General features: G+C 44.7%; 1 protein-coding gene across 20 annotated transcripts in view; it reads left to right on the top strand.

The window, feature by feature from the left end:
- Window positions 1–18102, top strand: part of dlg2 (discs, large homolog 2 (Drosophila)) — a 191857-nt gene that overhangs the window by 117808 nt on the left and 55947 nt on the right. The gene's annotated exons all lie outside the window — the stretch shown is intronic.

Consider the following 18102-nt stretch of genomic DNA (forward strand, 5'->3'; position numbering starts at 1 on the left):
CTCTGCTCCAAGGAGATGAACTACAGCAACAAGGGCTCACATGCCCTCTCATCACACTGTTCACTGTGATGACCACAGCCAGTGTACCAACAGTCCCACGTGCTGTTGTTCCAAAGGGCCCTGAAGTAATGAGAGGGTTAAGGTGCCTGTACCTTAATTTCAGCGGGTTGCTAATGCAGAGGTCTGTATAGATCACAGCTATTATTTTACTCTTGATGAACTACTTTAGCCAGAGTAGATTATCATTTAAATAATTGAACTGGATACTCTGTATGCTTTTATGTTTTGTGCCTCTGACGTGGATGTTTTTTAGTGTCTAAACAACTACAGCATAATACTGTTTTTAGTCCATGTTTCTATTTTAACATAGTTATCCTTTGTATTTGCTTTGTGTGTGTTGACTTTGAGAGCATCTGTGTTGCATGTCTTGTCTGTACTTGACAATGTATAACAGTTTTATTCTCACTTTTTTCATTGTTTACGCACACATTGTTAAGTGTCAATATTTGTCACGGGGCATGATGAGGACTCAAACGCAGACAGTCAGGTGTAGTGAAAAAAGGCGTTTTATTCCACACAAATAGGAAATAATTACCACACAACAGGGAGTCCAAGCACAAAACAAGAGACGAGGAGGGAAATCCAGCGGGAAACGAGGCAGGGCAGGCAGCCGGGGGAACCGGGACCAGGACGAGACAAACGGGCGGGTAGAACACAAACAATGACCTGGCAGTGAGTGACTGAGAGACAGGGGTTTATAAGGTGACTAGAACATGTGAGGAGAGTTGTGCTGATGACGGAGTGCTTGATTACTGATCAGGGACAGGTGAAGGGAGTTGGACTGGTGCTGTGGGAGTGGCTGACAGGTAGAGTGAGGAGCTACAGAAAGAAACACACAGAACACACAAGGCAAAGCCTGATCGTGACAATATTGTATAACCTTTTAACTTTAATCTTACATTGTTTTTAAGTTTATTTTGTAACATCTGCCTTTGGGACTACAGATGAAAAATAGCCTTTTGGCTAACTCTGGCACATTTGCAGAAATTTTTTTATTAATGTGCACTGTCCCGTTCAAATAAACCAATAAAAATAAATAAATTTAATTGAATGCATATTAATTGCAAATAGAAGATAGGCCACAATTCTAACAGCTGTACAGTAACAGTAGAAGTTAATATGAAGCCATACAGTAACAGTGGAAGTTAATATGAAGCCATACAGTAACAGTGGAAGTTAATATGAAGCCATACAGTAACAGGGTTCAATGAAAACTAATCACTTTATTTTGCATAGGCGATGGTTCTCGCTACTCTTGCTATCTTTGCTTTTATAAGACTAAAACCTTTGAAAATGAGACCTCGTTCTCAATTGATTTTGTCTAAATAAAGGATAATAATAATAATAATAATAATATTGATTGGAAAAAAAAGAAGCTAACTAGCCAGCTGTTCAACTAGAGCTGAAATACTGATTAATCACTGAATAATAAATTAGTTATTTGCTTAAAGTAAATATTGTCTTATCACTTAATTTTATTCTCAGAGTACACCAGAATGCTACATTTTAAAGCTCGCTCAACAGGGTTTCAAGCCTGTCACCTTTTTCACCTCATGAGTTTGCAGGTATGTTTCTTTTAAGCCCTTTAGCTAGTTCACTAACAAGGACCACGCCAATAACAGTATGAGTTTCGAGAGGTTTATTGCATAGTGGAAAGATTGTTAGATTCAAGAAGCGGAAGGAATCGAGGGATGATGGGATGTGGGGGTAGGGAGGAAGGGATGTGGGGTAGGGGTCGAGGTAGAGGGATGAAGGGATGGAGGGGTCGAGGGATGAAGGGATGAAGGGGTCGATGGGTCGAGGGATGGATGGATGAAGGGATGGATGGATGGATGGATGAAGGGGTCGAGGGATGAAGGGATCGAGGGATGAAGGGATGAAGGGGTCGTGGGATGAAGGGATCGAGGGATGAAGGGGTCGAGGGATGAAGGGATGAAGGGGTCGAGGGATGAAGGGATGTCAGGAAGAAGAAACGAGGAGGGTTTGTAGAAAGGAGGTTAGGCGATCGATGGGGGACCGTTGATGTCCGGCAACTGGTGGGAACGGGGGGACTGGAGACTGTAGGGTGGGGGCCATCTCTTCGGAAGCTCTGGCGGAGCAGAGTCCCCAAAAGATAGCTCCATAAAGACTGATGCCGATGGCCGTTTCTGGAGTCGTTTGGGTTGGTACGAATTTACCTGAGGTATGCGGGGCAAGACCGACGATCGCGTATCTTGAGGGTGTGGTTGGAAATTCCTTGGCTTGAAGAGGTGGAGGCGGCACCGAGTAAACTCGGGGGGGTATTCTGGATCGGGCGGAAGTGGTGGTGAGCCCGAGACCGTGACAGGGATCTTGCGGGGAATTTGGCTGGCTGAAATCTGGGCTTAAGTAGTCACGGATGGGTTCGTACGGACTCGAGTAAGAGTCTGGTCGGAAACGGTAGATGTTGAAGTGGACCGTATTGGTTGGTCTTGCGGCATTTGAGGCGATAGATGACTGTGTCGGGAGGATGGATGTGATGTCGAACGTGGGGGCATGTCGGGACGGATGGAGTCCAAGGCGGTGAACTCGGAGCAGCGAAAGAAGCTGGCAAGAACGTGGACTTTAATGCTTTGTCCGTGAAGGGAGACGGATGACCTGGGCTGGGGGTGAGGAGGTCCGAAGTGAGGGGCAGCCGTTTAGGCGCTATATTCCGAATGGATGGCAATGGTCTTGATGGACCGTTCGTGCCCCAAAACAATGGCTACTATGACTGTGGAATGCATTTCGTAGATCGGAGGAAGGTGTGGGGATCTGGTGGAGAAAAGCCAAGTGTTTAGACCGTGTGCTGGGTTTGGAGAAGGCCATGGTTGAGCGTCTGGGCCTGCAACATAGTGGCTGGCTACGTAATTAAATACTCTTCCGTGCCAGGGGGTGGCAGTAGGTAGCACGATAATGGCCGTGGTGATTAAGACAGTGGAATTAAGAGATGCACCGAGAGGTTGCGGTGACAAGACGTTTGTCCGGATTCAGGTAAGAAATTTTCTGGCTGCTCTTGGACGGACGCATGGCGGAGTAATACACGTCCTTCCGAAGGAAACTAAAAGGTACCGGTAGTTGGGATCGGTGGTAAGGACTAGGAGGTGCTGGTGATGTCTGCCTTAGGTGACCGGCTTCTTTGCCTGCGAGGCGAATGGGGAACGTGGCGTGATCGATTCTTATGTACTTCGTGGAGTAGTCCGGGCTGGTAATTTAGGTGGAGCCTGGTGATGTCTGCTCAGGTGGGGAGTGGCTGTTTGAGTGCAGCGACCGAGCTTGTTTAACAATTCCCAGGAGATGTGGGGATTGCGTGTGGATGGCTCGATAATTGGGCGAGGTTCATGTAGTTATCGGGATCGATAGCCTGTGTTGTGTTGAACGGAAAGGCAGGAGCGAGAGAAGTGAAAAAGATGCTGGGATGAAAGGTTGCGTGTGCGTGGGTTAGAAGTGCAGATTGGGGAAAAGAGGCTGCAGGGTGAGATATCCCTGGTGCAGAGAGAGTAAGGAGGGGGTGCGATACGAACTGGCCCTCTAGAGGGGCTGGTGTGAGTGACCGGGCTTGTCTGGGCGTCGACGTAGCACCTGATGCTGGTGGCTCGGCAATCGAGGGAGGTGTAGTGCCGAGCAGCCGTGAGCAGTTTGAAGAGTTTGCTTTTCTGTCGGACTGGTGGAAATGGATGTTGAGCTGGGTGAGTTCATACTTCAGTCGAGAGACTGTCCACTCTGAAATGCGGGATGTATGGGGCCGTTGGAGCGTTGGCGTGGGGAAGAAAGGTCGCTGTGGTTTTGGCCGTTGCTCGAGCGGCTGGATCTCGAGGGGGTGGAAGAACGGCGTTGTGGAGGGACGATATCCCTCGGGGATCTCCTCCTAGGGTTGTTGGAAGGCAAAGGGCCAACGACTTCAGAATTGTCCGAGGATAGGGTTAGCTGTGGCTAAAAGTGAAACTGGTGGGGGGGGGGATAAGTCAGAACGCTGGAATTGTCTGCTGGCGGAGCTGTGGAAATGAGGCGCGTTTAAGGTGGGATGGCAACGCTAATGGGGGTAGGGGTGGAGGAAGAGGGGGGCGGCATTGGCAGCTGCTCCCTTAGCTGTGCCATATACCTACTTGTTCTGTTGTTGGAGCGGTCTGTGCAGCTGGGGTAGCCGGTAGAGGTGGGAGGAGTTAGCCAAAGTTGGCCGAGGTGGGTGGAACTGGAAGGTAGAAGCTGGAAGGTGGGCGACTGAGGCTAAATGGATAGCAGGGCCGTCTTTCAATCAGAGGGGCGGCGGTTCAATCCCCGGCTCCGCTAGTCGCATGTCGATGTGTAAGACACCTTGGGCAAGACACTTAACCCCAAAATTGCTCTCGTAGTTGTGCCTACGGTGTAGAAATGCGAGACTCTGAATTGTAAAACGAGGGAGCTTCGGGATATGGCTGGTCGTCCGGAAGGGTTGAGGAGAGCCTTTGTGAAAGGTAAGCGGTTTTAAGATATTGTTGTCTGTCGTGCCTTGAGTTGAAGCGTATGTAAGCTGAGTCAGGGAGCGTCGCAAGTCTGTCTTGCGTCGTATGAAAGCTTGAAGCCGAGTCGGAGAGCGTTTGCTCGTAGGGGAGCGTTTGCTCGTAGGGTTCGAGGTAGGAGCGTGGGGTAGGGATGGAACGTTGCTCGTCTGCTGAGTCAAAGAGCGTTGCTCGTCTGTCTTGGGTCGTATGAAAGCTGAGTCAGAGAGCGTTGCTCGTCTGGATGTGGGGTGTAGGTAGAGGGGTGTAGATCGAGGGGTGTAGATCGAGGGGTGTAGGGATGGAGCGTCTGCTGAGTTAGAGAGCATCTGTCGACGTCGTGTGTAGACGAGAGAGTCGAAGAGGGAGTGAACGAGTTCGTTGTGCTTAAATACTTAAATCCCGTTCCTGAACTACGTTTATAAAACTACATTTAATATGACTGAGTCATGCCTACACAACAGTGTTTGTAAGATACCAGCACACAGGTTTTACTTATTCAATTCTCTTTTTTACTGTCATCGAATCCCTCTGAGATTAAAACTCCTCATCAACAGCAACATGGCCAAGAAAGCTCCATTAAGGTAAACAGAAGATGCATAAGATCCTTCATTGTAAGTTAAAAACTGAGAGTCCAGCTACATATGCAGCAATAATGAAACCATCCACCGCTCCCCTGATTTTACTGCCCCTTCCATTTCTTATATGCAGTGTAATTACAAATATCTCTTTCCATCCAACAGCTTCTCTAAATTGATGGAGTTCATTCGACAGGAGATGTTTCCTATGAGACTTGCCTTGTGTCAGTTAATGGAGTAGCTGGCTGGTGATCTATCAACAACCATTGACCTTTTAGGTTTCCACTGAGTTTGTTTCCACCACTCTCCACTTGCACTGACATTAATAGCACATTAATAGCCTAATGATGCATGTCATTTCATGTGTTCAGTCTCATCCACTTCACACAGGAGGTTGAGGTTTGAACTATGGCTCTTTGAGTTCCATAGATTAAAGTATAGTACAGAGGGAGAATAAGGGAATATGTTTCAAGTTAATATATATTGTTTTACTTTATAATTAGCTGTGTAGTGTGCAGTACATGCTAGAGTACAGTTGTTGTGTTCTCTAAGTTTAGTGGTTTGAGTGTGAGGAAGCAGCACAGCCTCCAGCTGTTATTGGACATTTAGTCTCTTGTTTTGTTTTTTTGTTTTTATTTGTGTGTAACAATTCATGGCAATTGCTTTTTTATGGTTTTCATCATGGAAACATGATATTGCTGTTAAATAACTAACTTGGTGATTTTGAATAGCTTTAGAATAGTAATGACAAGGAATGGATACAATACTAAGAATGTGGAAGATATGTCAGTCATAACCATGCCCATTATCACCTTTGATACCCTGTCACCTTTTACTAAGGTGAGCCTTACATTCAGGCAAACTTAGTATTTAATGTCTCCAAATATAAATGTGAATTCAAATTATTCCACATGACTGAGATGAATCTGTCCTTGGAAGGGTTAATGATAAATGATTAATTACATTGGCAAGACAGATTGCCTTATGAATCTTCTGTATTCACTGTGACAACTTCCAAAGAGCTGATTAAAGGGTTAATCATTTAAAAAATGATTCATTTGATTTAGAGAGTGCTTATCAAGATAATCAAAGACACTTTGAGTGATAAATAAAATGAAAGATGAAAACCTTGAAAACTCAAAACACAGTACATATTTGGTCAAACATTAAAGCAGTCATTTCTTGAACATAGATTGGTGCAGTAACAGATGTGTTTGTGAAAAGAGGTCCAGAGCAACAGGGCTGCAATGGAAAGGCTCAGGTCCAGTGTTTGGTCCTGGATGGTGTCAGAGGAACACAGGCTGCAGGAAGCATTGTGGCAGTGGAGACGGGTGAAGTAGGAGGGAGACAGGAGATGAATTTCAGGACAGGGGTGATGTGGTCACAGGAGCAGGAATGAGACAGCAGACGAGCAGCGTTCTGGAGTTTATAACAACTTTGGATGATGTGCTATAAAGAATCCTGTTGACGTAGTCTAGTTTGGATGAGGTGAAGGGATGCATCAGAGGTTCAGCAGCAGAGAAGGAGAGGGATGGGCGGAGACAAGATGTTTTACAGTTTTTAGTGATGAGTTAATCTTGGAATCAGAGATTAATGTCAGATTACATTGAGATCATATGGCATAAATGCTGTAAAGGATACCAAAATATGTAACCATAATTAATCAGTCACAAAAAATATAATCACAGACACATCAATTGGCACAAAAGATAAATTGCAAATCAACTTTGGCTGTCAGAAATGATCAGTTTTATAACCTGACAAAATTCAGAATTCAAAGTTTTTAATTCTGAATGTGTGCAAGGCTTTTCAGACATGACTTCTGATTTATTCACTTAATATTTAGTTTGTACGGCCCCAGTGGCCGGAGCTGCAGAAGGATTGCACTGCCCGGAGGTCTGTGTTGTCTGTGTGTGTTACAAAGGTCCTCACACTCAGAGAGGGCAGAAGATCGTGGATGACCATCGATGGCCCATTAAAGAAGCAGTGTGTAGGCTTGAGTGGCAACTAGTGGTGGGGTTGCAGATTGCATCCAACTAAAAACCCTCCGCTCACACCGCACTTTCCAAGTGTGTTGGAGAACTACAGTGGCCGCAAATGTGCGAAAGGTTCTCTTTAGAGCCAGTGTTTAGTTTTTCCGTTCTGGGCTACTGTAGAAACATGAAGGATTCCGTGAAGAAGACCTGCTCCCTATGTAGATATGAAGGACTCATTCTATGGTAACAAAGACACAACAATTCTTAGTTTTAAGATGATTTTTCACAAAAGAAAACAAAGCTATGAATATAAATTCCATTTCTGCCAATAAATCTCCCTAAATCTTACACACTGTTCCCTTAAGTGCGATCAAAAAGGAAGCCTACATTAGGGGTTATCCTGGATAGTCCACTCTTTGATGATTCAATCTAAGTAGGAGCCCGATTCCACTGCAGTGTGTTACAGTGACGAAGGATCAGTGAGCAACATAATTAGCCCTGACCAATGAGATTGAACTCTGACTCTAGCCAACTCTGTAATGCTAATGAAGGGTTTGGGTTCAGTAAGGAGCAAAATCTGTGTTTTGCGAGCTGTAAACAGGCCTGCTGAGATCTGAGCTGTAAGCCTGGCTCAGTGTACGCAAATAAGGGAAAGGGAGAGACAGAGAGTTCAATACGCTGGAGGAGGCAGAGCCTCTCAAAAGATATACAGTGCATGTCTATAATGTCCATCTCAGCATATGAATGTAAGTATACACACTCGTCCTCATCCCCTTTGTCCGCTCGCTTTGTGTCCAATTGCAACATTGTTGCAGGATGCCATGTTTCAGGTTCGAATTGATGCAATCTGGGCTGGTTGATTGATAGAGAAACGTACCTGCACCATCCTACTCCTATAAGAGATGATGTTTTTGTTTGATAAATGACAGTTTTGTTCATTTGAAGGTATGTATGTAGAGAAGCATATCTATTGGTCTACATTAACACAGCAGAACGGCTGTCATGATTATTGTATAGGGTGACGTCACAGTTTTTGTATATTCGGTGTAGTTCCTCACCTCTAATCATCTTCCAAGCGCGTATAAGCCCTCACAATTATCTGGAAGCTCTGCCGGTCTTTCTGTGACAAATTCTAACGCATGTTTTTCTTTTGCTTAAAGGGGGTTTCCTTTGCAAGTGCAAAATATGTGCCACACTGACCGTTTTAATTGATTTCATCATTACACTACATTTATGAACAAAGCACAATTTTGTTGATGGTTGAACAAATACATTAAACAGCAACCACAATTTCATCCTTCATGCTCTGTGTGGGAAACATTACAGCAGTGAACTGTTTCAGCTTCAATGATCACTGCTCCTCCTGATGGATTGATGAAGCATTGCAGCTGGTTTCCACACATGGTGATTCAGTAGCATTATGAGTCAGCACCGTGGTCACCAAGTCATTTAGAGGGATCTCATTTCAGACAAGGACCCGGAAGGGTCGCAGCAGGGATCCACCACAGATCTGCCTGGGCCTCGCCATGGACCAGAAGGAAATTCTAAATGGCTGCATCTATATGCACACCTAAATAATGAGTCACATAAAATCAATACATGTCATTGTTCCTTGTATCACAGGGATGTGATCTCCCCCCTGAGAGGGATGAGAGGAGGGGGGCAACAGCCACCCAGCGATGGCCACTTGCTGGCTTGGCTAGTTCCAGCATAAAAATCATCAGGATGTTTTTTAAACCAAAAAAGTCAAATTTTCCATGTATTGCTAACTCGACGTCACATATAAATGAGTGTATGCTGCATTTTTCTTTACAAACTCAGTTCCTTTGCTCCTATATGAGTCCTTGACCATGTATCCTCTGGCCATTACAAGGGTCGGTGCTAGTTACCCGTTGTCTCTACACTTTCTATTAGTGTCCTCTTTGAGTCCATGCAAGCTTGTCTCTCAACCTAGGAGCCATGTGAGTTCATTCAGATCTCTGTGAGAGATGTAAACTTGGTTGGGAAGGAGACAGTGGAGCTGTGGACAGCAAGGCAGATGTTGTGTGTGGTTTTTGCGACGACTTTGGAACCAATGATGATCACAATTCGCCACTTTGTCACAGTTCAGTTTGAGAGAGTTGAGCTGCAACTTTCTCAAACTGAAACTATTCACATCTAGTTTCGGGGCAACTGTTGCTCAGTGGAAAAGCGGATTGTCCTTTAATCAGAGGATCGGCGGTTCAATCCCCAGCTTCGCTAGTCCATGTCGATGTGTCCTTGGGCGAGACACTTAACCCCAAATTGCTTCTGAATGCCATTAATGGGTGTTAGTGTTTGATAGTTCTGATGGACAGGTGGCACCTTGGCAGCCCCTGCCATCAGTGTATGAATGTGTGAATGACATGTAGTGTTAAAACGTAGTGTTAACCCTTTCCCATTCAAGTAGAATTGGTTGCTCTGGGACATTTACTAATGATGTAAATATGTAATTATTTAAATTATTCTATCTTGTTTCCTGTGATAACGTTTTAAAAATAAATCAACATATCTAAATAGTGGATTACTTTAAAGTGCGTGTCAGGAAATAATGCCAAGCTAAACATGCTTTTACGGTATTCATCTTTCTAGATGTTACATTAGATCTCCTTCTAACGGACTTAAGCCAAGCTAGCATCAGTGGGTAAACAGTTACTTCACATACTATTCGATCACAATTGTCTTTAATGTGAGGCTTTTATTGTGAAACAGCTGCAAAAGATGTTCAGTTTAAGACCAGTTTTTTTGTTGGTTAATGTACTGTGTCTGTGGTTGTATTAGATATTATATTACTTAATGTATTGTTGTAGACTGTTCAGTAGTACTATTCATGGGGCCATCAAGAAAAGTGATGAAATGTGACTGTACTGCTGGTAATTCTAATTGAAGAGACGTGTTTTATTGGTAATCTGTAGGTGTAGAGAGCTGACTGAGTTTATCAAAGCCGTCAGTGCTGCACTGGTGACTGACTAATTCACCATTAGTGTTAAATAAATGGGAGTTAAATGGTTCAATGTCACAAAATGACAGTCCAGTGGCATTTTTGAGCTCCCAGTTCAGAGCTTTTCAGTTTTTGCCGGTAGATTTCTGAAACACTGTGGTGTCAGCTTCACATCTTGACACAAACTCAACCGTCGCTAATGAAGGTGTGTGTGTGTGTGTGTGTCTGTCTGTGTGTGTTTGGTTTAATATATGTTTTGGATGATGCAGCATTAGTCAGCTGATGTGCGTTGCAGTCATTTAACTTTGAATTACATCTCACAGTTTTGCTTTCCAACATAAGAGCATTCATTATTTTAACGTTTGTCAAATATAAATTACTATTTAGATTTTGACTGTGTATATGTAACAAATGCATATGCTTGTGTGTATTGCCTCTACTGCAGAATACATAGGCAGGCCTAAATCCAATAAGTAATTCAATAACTAATATGTACATTTTAATTAATAATGAGTATTCCACACACATATTACATATGACCAATGCAGACATGGGTGTGATGTACATGATCTACCTTCACATAAAAATAACTTACAAAACATTTTTTTGCAAAAAAAGAGAGGAATGCCAGTCTGATGTGGGATTAAACAACATAGTGTAATGTTCTGCATTATTGTCTCAGTGTTGCTGCAGTGACAGTATGGTGGGCCGGCCCACTGGGACCACTCTCAGTTCTCCAGATGTTCTCCATCCATTCTTGAGTCAAATTTGAATTTGCTAAAATGTTTGCAGAATTCTAAATTGATTTGTTAAAGCTGCAGATGTCCACCAGTCACCAGGCAGTGACTGAGTTCATGCCTACACTGAGGTGATACCAACACGTATTGTTAAGTTTGGATTGGGGCCAGTAAGAAGCCCTTCTTCCCCCCCGCTTGGAAAGACATGACTATATGACTTGTTTGTGAAGAGAGTTTCCTCAGGGATACTCTTACTCGTAATGCTGCCAGTTAGTCCTGCCTACAGCTGGAAGCTGAACCGTAAGTGCCCCCATGTGGAACGTTTGGTGTATTGCATATAATGCAGTATTACTGCACTCACTGCACTGCACTCAAATGAAAAATGTTTCAATGCAACTTCAAAGGTTCTTTGTCAGATTCAGGGTTTTCTTCCAATTACAATGATTGCCTATCATTGTATTCACATTTTGTTGTTAATGTGGCCAAATTCATTTGACGATAGAGATTGTTTGGATGACTGGATCAGTGTCTTTCAATCAATTTATGTGCACTTGGATTTTACACTCGATGTGCCATGTGTATTTCAATGTATACATTTACAAGTCAGGCAGAAACGTCATCATACATCCATTAAACATTGTTTCTGGCACCACTGCATGCAATGTTGAGTTACACAGTTATATCTTGTGATGTATAACTGTCGTGGTGGTCCTGACATGTTTTTGTAAATGTCCTGTAATCTCACTCCATAAATGAGAAACAGGCCACATATCGAAGGCACAGGAGGGAAAAATGATCCATCAAAGCAATGCGAGGCTTCTCCTCGGTGCAGACGAGACTGTTCCTATAGCGACAAAGGCCTGAGTGGCTGAGAGCTGTTCAGTCAAGTGGCACCGACACAGTAAATGACTTGTCAGATTTTGATTGGCTCATCCCAAGTTTGCGTCAAGGGTCAAATGGTATCTGAGTGGAGTGACAATGAAACTGTCCCTCCCACACACACACACACATACACAGTGGACTGTGTGGCATTACATCTTGTATTCATGTAAGTATTACATGCTAAAAGATAACAGAGAGCACAGCAAGTACATACAATGTAATCCACTTCATTTATGTCCATGAAGGCTGTGACGACATTCACTGAGGTGAATATTTGCTGGCCTCATCAACGAGGACCCACACTGACCCGGACGCTTATTCATAGACATTACATTAACAATTCATACACATTACATTAACTTCCCTTAATATCTATCAATATGCGGTGTACATATTCTTTTGTTATACTTCGTACTGTGAACCTTTCATTTATTGGACAGTTTTGCACATTTCTGTGCAAAACTACCACTTCTAAAACTGCTCTTTCATTTGAATTCATATATATTGTACATATGTACAATGTAACATGTTTATGTTACCAAAACTAATACACCAAAGCAGAGTAAAAACCTATTTGGCAATAAAGTGGAATCTGATTGCTGTTAGTGCTGATGGGCTTTAAGAAACACTCCACCCTTGTTGTCTGATAGTAGATACAATAACTCCAGTCTGATCTTACATTTACATTTCTGAAGTATCTATTGCACATGCACTTACATAATATCAGTTGTCATAACTAGAGTGTTCAGTGCATATATTGTATATTTGGCTGTTTGTTTGCTTGGTTTGTTTGATGACATCACAAGTGACACCACTGTCGTCCTGCCACAGTGTTGGGGTCACTGAAAATAGTAATAACTTATTAGGTACTCAGGAGGAGATGAAGAGAGCTCGGCTCTTAGTGATGGTGATCTCTGTGGGCTGTTTGCATCACCTTCAGTTAGAAGTTAGGGTGATAATAATTAGCTCTTTTTTAGGCGCTAAACAATCACATTGCATTTGTCTTCATTTACTAAAAGACAACAGGTGAAATGGAGGAAAAGCAGCGCAGCTAGAAATTGCAAATTGGTCTCATGTTATATATATATTAAGACGTTCATCTTCATAGGTGCAAAATATGTGGAAATGGAAATTTACACAAATAGCTGCTCCACCTGATTTATTACTGCTGACTGACCTCTGCAGCAGAGGACATGGTCTGAAATGGAAGGTCTAGGAAAAGCAGGTGTTACAACGTCTTAATAGTGAATCAGTGAGAGCGGGACAGGTCTCAGTGAGGGGACGTGACAACATCAGGGTAATAAACATCACAGATTCCAGTGTCAGCTTCTGGCTCTGGAGAGGCAGGGATTCAATGTGACAGTATTCTGGGACTCACTGTGTTTGTTGTAATGTTTAACACACCTGAGTACTGATAGCATGAATCCATGCAGAGAGGAGGATTAGGAGTGTTAACAAGGCTAACAGCTTTCTGCATGAGCCAACTAAAGAGTGCTCGGCTCTACACTGGCATGTGTGTTTACTGTGGACTTTAATTAATGAATGTAAGAGATGAATACATTCATATATTTATCAATTTGTTCCACACACTATCAATACAAACATACCAAAACATGAAGGGACAAATACACACCTGCCCTAAATCCCAAACCTGCTGCATTCCAACATCCACCAGATCACTATCTGTTTTCAGCCCAGAATACCTCTTTTTGTTTGCTGGAAACTACCTCAGCTGTGAATATGTGATACCGAGCTCCAGATTGAAACTCTAGTGGGGAGGAATTATTCTCTTACAGCATACGACAATGACATGTGGTATAACAGTTTCTCTCTGAGAACAGACAGTTTCTGTTATTTATATTTCAAGAGGGAACAAATATTTTTGTTGCCGGTAGTGCGGGACGATGTGGACAAAATCTTCTATAACGATATAGGTCATTTCATATATAGATACAATAACGATAAATATCACGGTATAGCATCCATCCATCCATTTTCCTCCGCTTATCCGGGGTCGTGTCGCGGTGGCAGCAGGCTGACCCAGACTTCCCTCTCCCCGGCAACATGTTCCAGCTCATTCTGGGGGATCCCGAGGCATTCCCAGGCCAGCTGGGAGATGTAATCTCTCCAGCGTGTTCTGGGTCTCCCCCGGGGTCTCCTCCCAGTTGGACGTGCTTGGAAAACCTCCAGTGGGAGGCGTTCAGGTGGCATCCCAATTTGATGCCCGAACCACCTCAGCTGACTCCTTTCGACGCGAAGGAGTAGCGGCTCGACTCCAAGCTCCCTCCTGATGTCCGAGCTCTTTACCCTATCTCTAAGGCTCAGCCCGGCCACCCTACGGAGGAAACTCATTTCGGCCGCTTGTAGCCGCGGCCTTGTCCTTTCGGTCACGACCCAGAGTTCGTGACCATAGGTGAGGGTAGCAACGTAGACCGACCAGTAAATTGAGAGCTTTGCCTTCCGGCTCAGCTCCATCTTCACCAAGACGGTCCGCTGCAGCGCCTGCTTTACTGCTGCAGCCGCACCGATCCGCCTGTCAATCTCCCGCTCCATCTTACCCTCACTCGTGAACAAGACCCCGAGATACTTGAACTCCTTCGCTTGAGGTAGGCACTCCGTCCCCACCTGGAGGGAGCAATCCACCGGTTTCCGGCAGAGAACGATGGCCTCAGATTTGGAGGTGCTAACTCTCATCCCCGCCGCTTCACACTCGGCTGCAAACCGCCCCAGTGAATGCTGGAGGTTACAATCCGAGGAGGCTAACAGGACCACATCATCTGCAAACAGCAGAGAGACGATCCCGAGACCTCCGAACTTGACATTCTCCACCCCCAGGCTGCGCCTAGATATCCTGTTAATGAAAGTCCCGAACAGGACCGGTGACAAAGGGCAGCCCTGGCAAAGGCCAACACCTACCGGGAACGTGTCTGACTTATTGCCGAGAATGCGGACACAGCTCCTACTGCAGTCGTACAGAGACCGGATCGCCCGTTGTAATGGGTCCGGCACCCCATACTCCCGCAGCACCCCCCCACAAGAACCCCCGAGGGACCCGGTCGAAAGCCTTCTCCAAGTCCACAAAGCACATGTAGACTGGTTGGGCAAACTCCCAGAACCCCTCCAGTAGTCTTGCGAGGGTAAAGAGCTGGTCCACTGTTCCACGGCCGGGACGGAATCCGCCCTGCTCCTCTTGAATCCGAGGTTCGACAAACGGTCAGAGCCTCCTTTCCAGCACCCTGGCATAAGCCTTCCCCGGGAGGCTGAGTAGTGTGATACCCCGGTAATTCAAGCACACTCTCCGGTCCCCCTTTTTGAAGATGGGAACCACCACCCCGGTCTGCCAGTCCATGGGCACTGATCCCGACCTCCATGCGGCATTGAAGAGACTGAAGAAACTATTACACTGAAGAAACTATTATCCATATTGGATAACCTGGACCACCCTCTCCACCACCTACTGCAGGAACAGCGGAGCACTTTCTCCAACAGACTACCTTAGCGGCCTCCGCCAGGGATATGGGTGCCCCCCCCCAGGTCTTCAGGCGCTGCCTCCTCTGCAAAGGACATGTTGGTCGGGTTTAGGAGTTCCTCAAAGTGCTCTTTCCACCACCCGAAGATGTCCCCCGTCTGGGTCAGCTGCCCCCCCGCTGAGAACAGCCTGGGGTAAGCCCTGCTTTCCCTTCCTGAGCCGTCGGACGGTTTGCCAGAACCTCCTTGAGGCTAACTGAAAGTCCTTCTCCATGGCCTCCCTGAACTCCTCCCATGCCTGAGTTTTAGCATCCGCGACCACCGCAGTTGCAGCCCTTCTGGCCTGCCAGTACCTCTCAGCTGCTTCAGAAGACCCCTGGGCCAACCAGGCCTTGAAGGTCTCCTTCTTCAGCTTGACGGCTTCCCTCACCTCCGGTGTCCACCACCGGGTTCTCGGGTTGCCGCCATGACAGGCACCGATAACCTTCCGGTCACAGCTCCTAGCGGCCGCGTCCACAATAGAGGCTTTGAACATGGTCCATTCGGATTCCATGTCCCCAACCTCCCTCGGGATGTGTGAGAAGTTCTTCCGGAGGTGGGTATAGCATATTTTCTGTCATTCAATGGGAAATATCCACATGGTTTTGTATTCTCCTGTGTGAATTAAATACTCGAGAAATGAAAAGTGTTTTGTCCTTTGATAAAGAACTTTAGTGCCAAATAGAGTTTCCTTGTTATCATCAATTTTGACGACGTAATTATGTATCATGATATCTTGATATATGATTTCATCCCGGTATGATTCCATTGAAGGATGATAAATTATTAATTAATTAATTAAATGATGGCCCAGCACTACCAGGGGGTCAAACTGAATCATTTACATTAAGTTGCTGTGCCTCCCCTTCATCACAAAATGACCATAAATGCTGTGTGTTGATGTGTAGCAGTGACTCACAGATGACTTTGGCTAATTTCTCAGACTCTGATTAAAAGAATGAAGTTGTTTTTGAAAGCTTTGATTTCCAACATGGCCTGGCATTTCAAGACTCTCCCAACTCCCTCAGATTTAAGGAGAGGAGGGGTGGAGTGTGATGATGATGATGATGATGATGATGATGATGATGATTGTTTCAGGATGTACATGTTCCTGATGAATATCTATAAAGGTCATATATTCCAGTGCCTCTAAAGCCCAGACATTGCATGCTTCTCTAACAGTGATCTAAAATCTAAATGTCATGTTGTATCTTGACAGTTGGTTAGACTCAGCCTCTAACACTGACCGTCCTCCATCGTCAACAACATCCTATCATAATGAAATTAAGCACATGGGCGAAGCTGAAAACACAATGAGGAGTGAAGGGGGATGTCAGAAATGGCAGCTGAGCTGAGAGGTCTGTGTTTGTGGATGTCTGCGTTTTCCTTCTAACTGACCAACCAGCCATCCAACCGAGCCCTCTGCTACCCACACACTCTTCATCTCTCACACACACTCACACACACTCACACACACTCAGGCTGCCCACTGATGCTCTCTCTCTCCTACGAGGGCATGCTGTTTGCTGCCTCAGTCAGCAGCTCTGTTATGATGACATCATCTCCGTGTGAGAATTCAGAATATGCAGAGTGTGAACATTTGTGTGTTTGAGACACTGTGGGGCATACGACTTATTTCCTCTCTCTATGCTGATGCTAACGCTGGAGGTTGTAGTATCCCTATCCCTGTGGGCCTGATTCCATCTGCTTGACGAAACGGGGGAAGGTTGGAGTCAGGACATACAGTTCCTGATCAGATTGAATTAGTGCTTCCAGTAAGTTAAATGCCTAATAACACATGTTTTACTTCACTGTGCTCTACAGCTGTAAGATGGGGTTTGGAAGGTTTGGATCAATGTGTGGATCAGTGGCTTGTTGGATTGGTTGCACTTTTACCCTTGTCCTGCTTTTCTGTGTTTCTGAATCCTTGGAGGAACAGAAGATCTAGACAGAAAGTAGGGAGTTTGTGAGCTACAAAAGGCTATAAAGCTCAGTAGATCTGAAGGCAACTGCAGTGGGTGATCATTCTCTGTGGGTTCATCACTTTAAAAGAAAAACACCTTTCACATTAGACATTATTACACATATTATTGATCCATTGTTGATGTAAAAAACAAATAAATTCAGCTTGAAGTGAAGAACTGGTGTCGCAAAGCTTTGTCTCCCAAACCCAGAAGGCAAATCTACCTTCTTGTCTTTGACCCTTTAGATGCAGCTGCTGCCACAGTATCAGGCTTAGGGATTTGTAGTTTGTTGTGGCAAAATGACGAGAAGAGACGGCGAATTGAAGTTGCAACCAGCGGGAAGTGTTTTAATATGAACAAGCCAACATATTACAAGTTCAACAAATCCAAATAAAATCCCCCGTATTACTTTTCACAGATTACTTTTATAGTCATACTTTACCCCCCTTACGTCACTTTCCACCAATCAGACAAGTGGGTTGAACCACAAACAGAGCACATTGGATTTCTTCACTTTGTCATGCTCTCCTGACTTCGTTTGAGTCAGGACAACCTTTTGGCAGAACACACGATTCGTGTACGGGAAATGTTTGGATACAAATAGGGGTGATCGATTACAATTTGTCTGGTGCTTTAATCTCTTCCTGATAATGTTATTATGAAACCCAGTGTGTTCAACATAACAAGTTATATAAACTGTTTACTTGTGAATCCAAATGTGTTCAGTTCAATCCTAAATTATATGTTGATTTTCTTCAACAAGTTCAAACTCCTGTTTCCTCCAGTTCCTAGCAGCACCTACCATCAAGTGTTTCAGCCTGTCGAGCAGCAATGCCAGTTGAGTCATTTATTGACAGAGGGCTGGCAGCCAATGCACAGACAACTCTCTCTCTCTCTCTCTCTCTCTGTCTCTCTCGCTCTCTCTCTCTCTCTCTCTCTCTCTCTCTCTCTCTCTCTCTCTCTC

Source organism: Anarrhichthys ocellatus, unplaced genomic scaffold (assembly GCF_004355925.1).
Source record: "Anarrhichthys ocellatus isolate YVR2014 unplaced genomic scaffold, GSC_Weel_1.0 scaffold138, whole genome shotgun sequence".
Lineage (NCBI taxonomy): Eukaryota > Metazoa > Chordata > Actinopteri > Perciformes > Anarhichadidae > Anarrhichthys > Anarrhichthys ocellatus.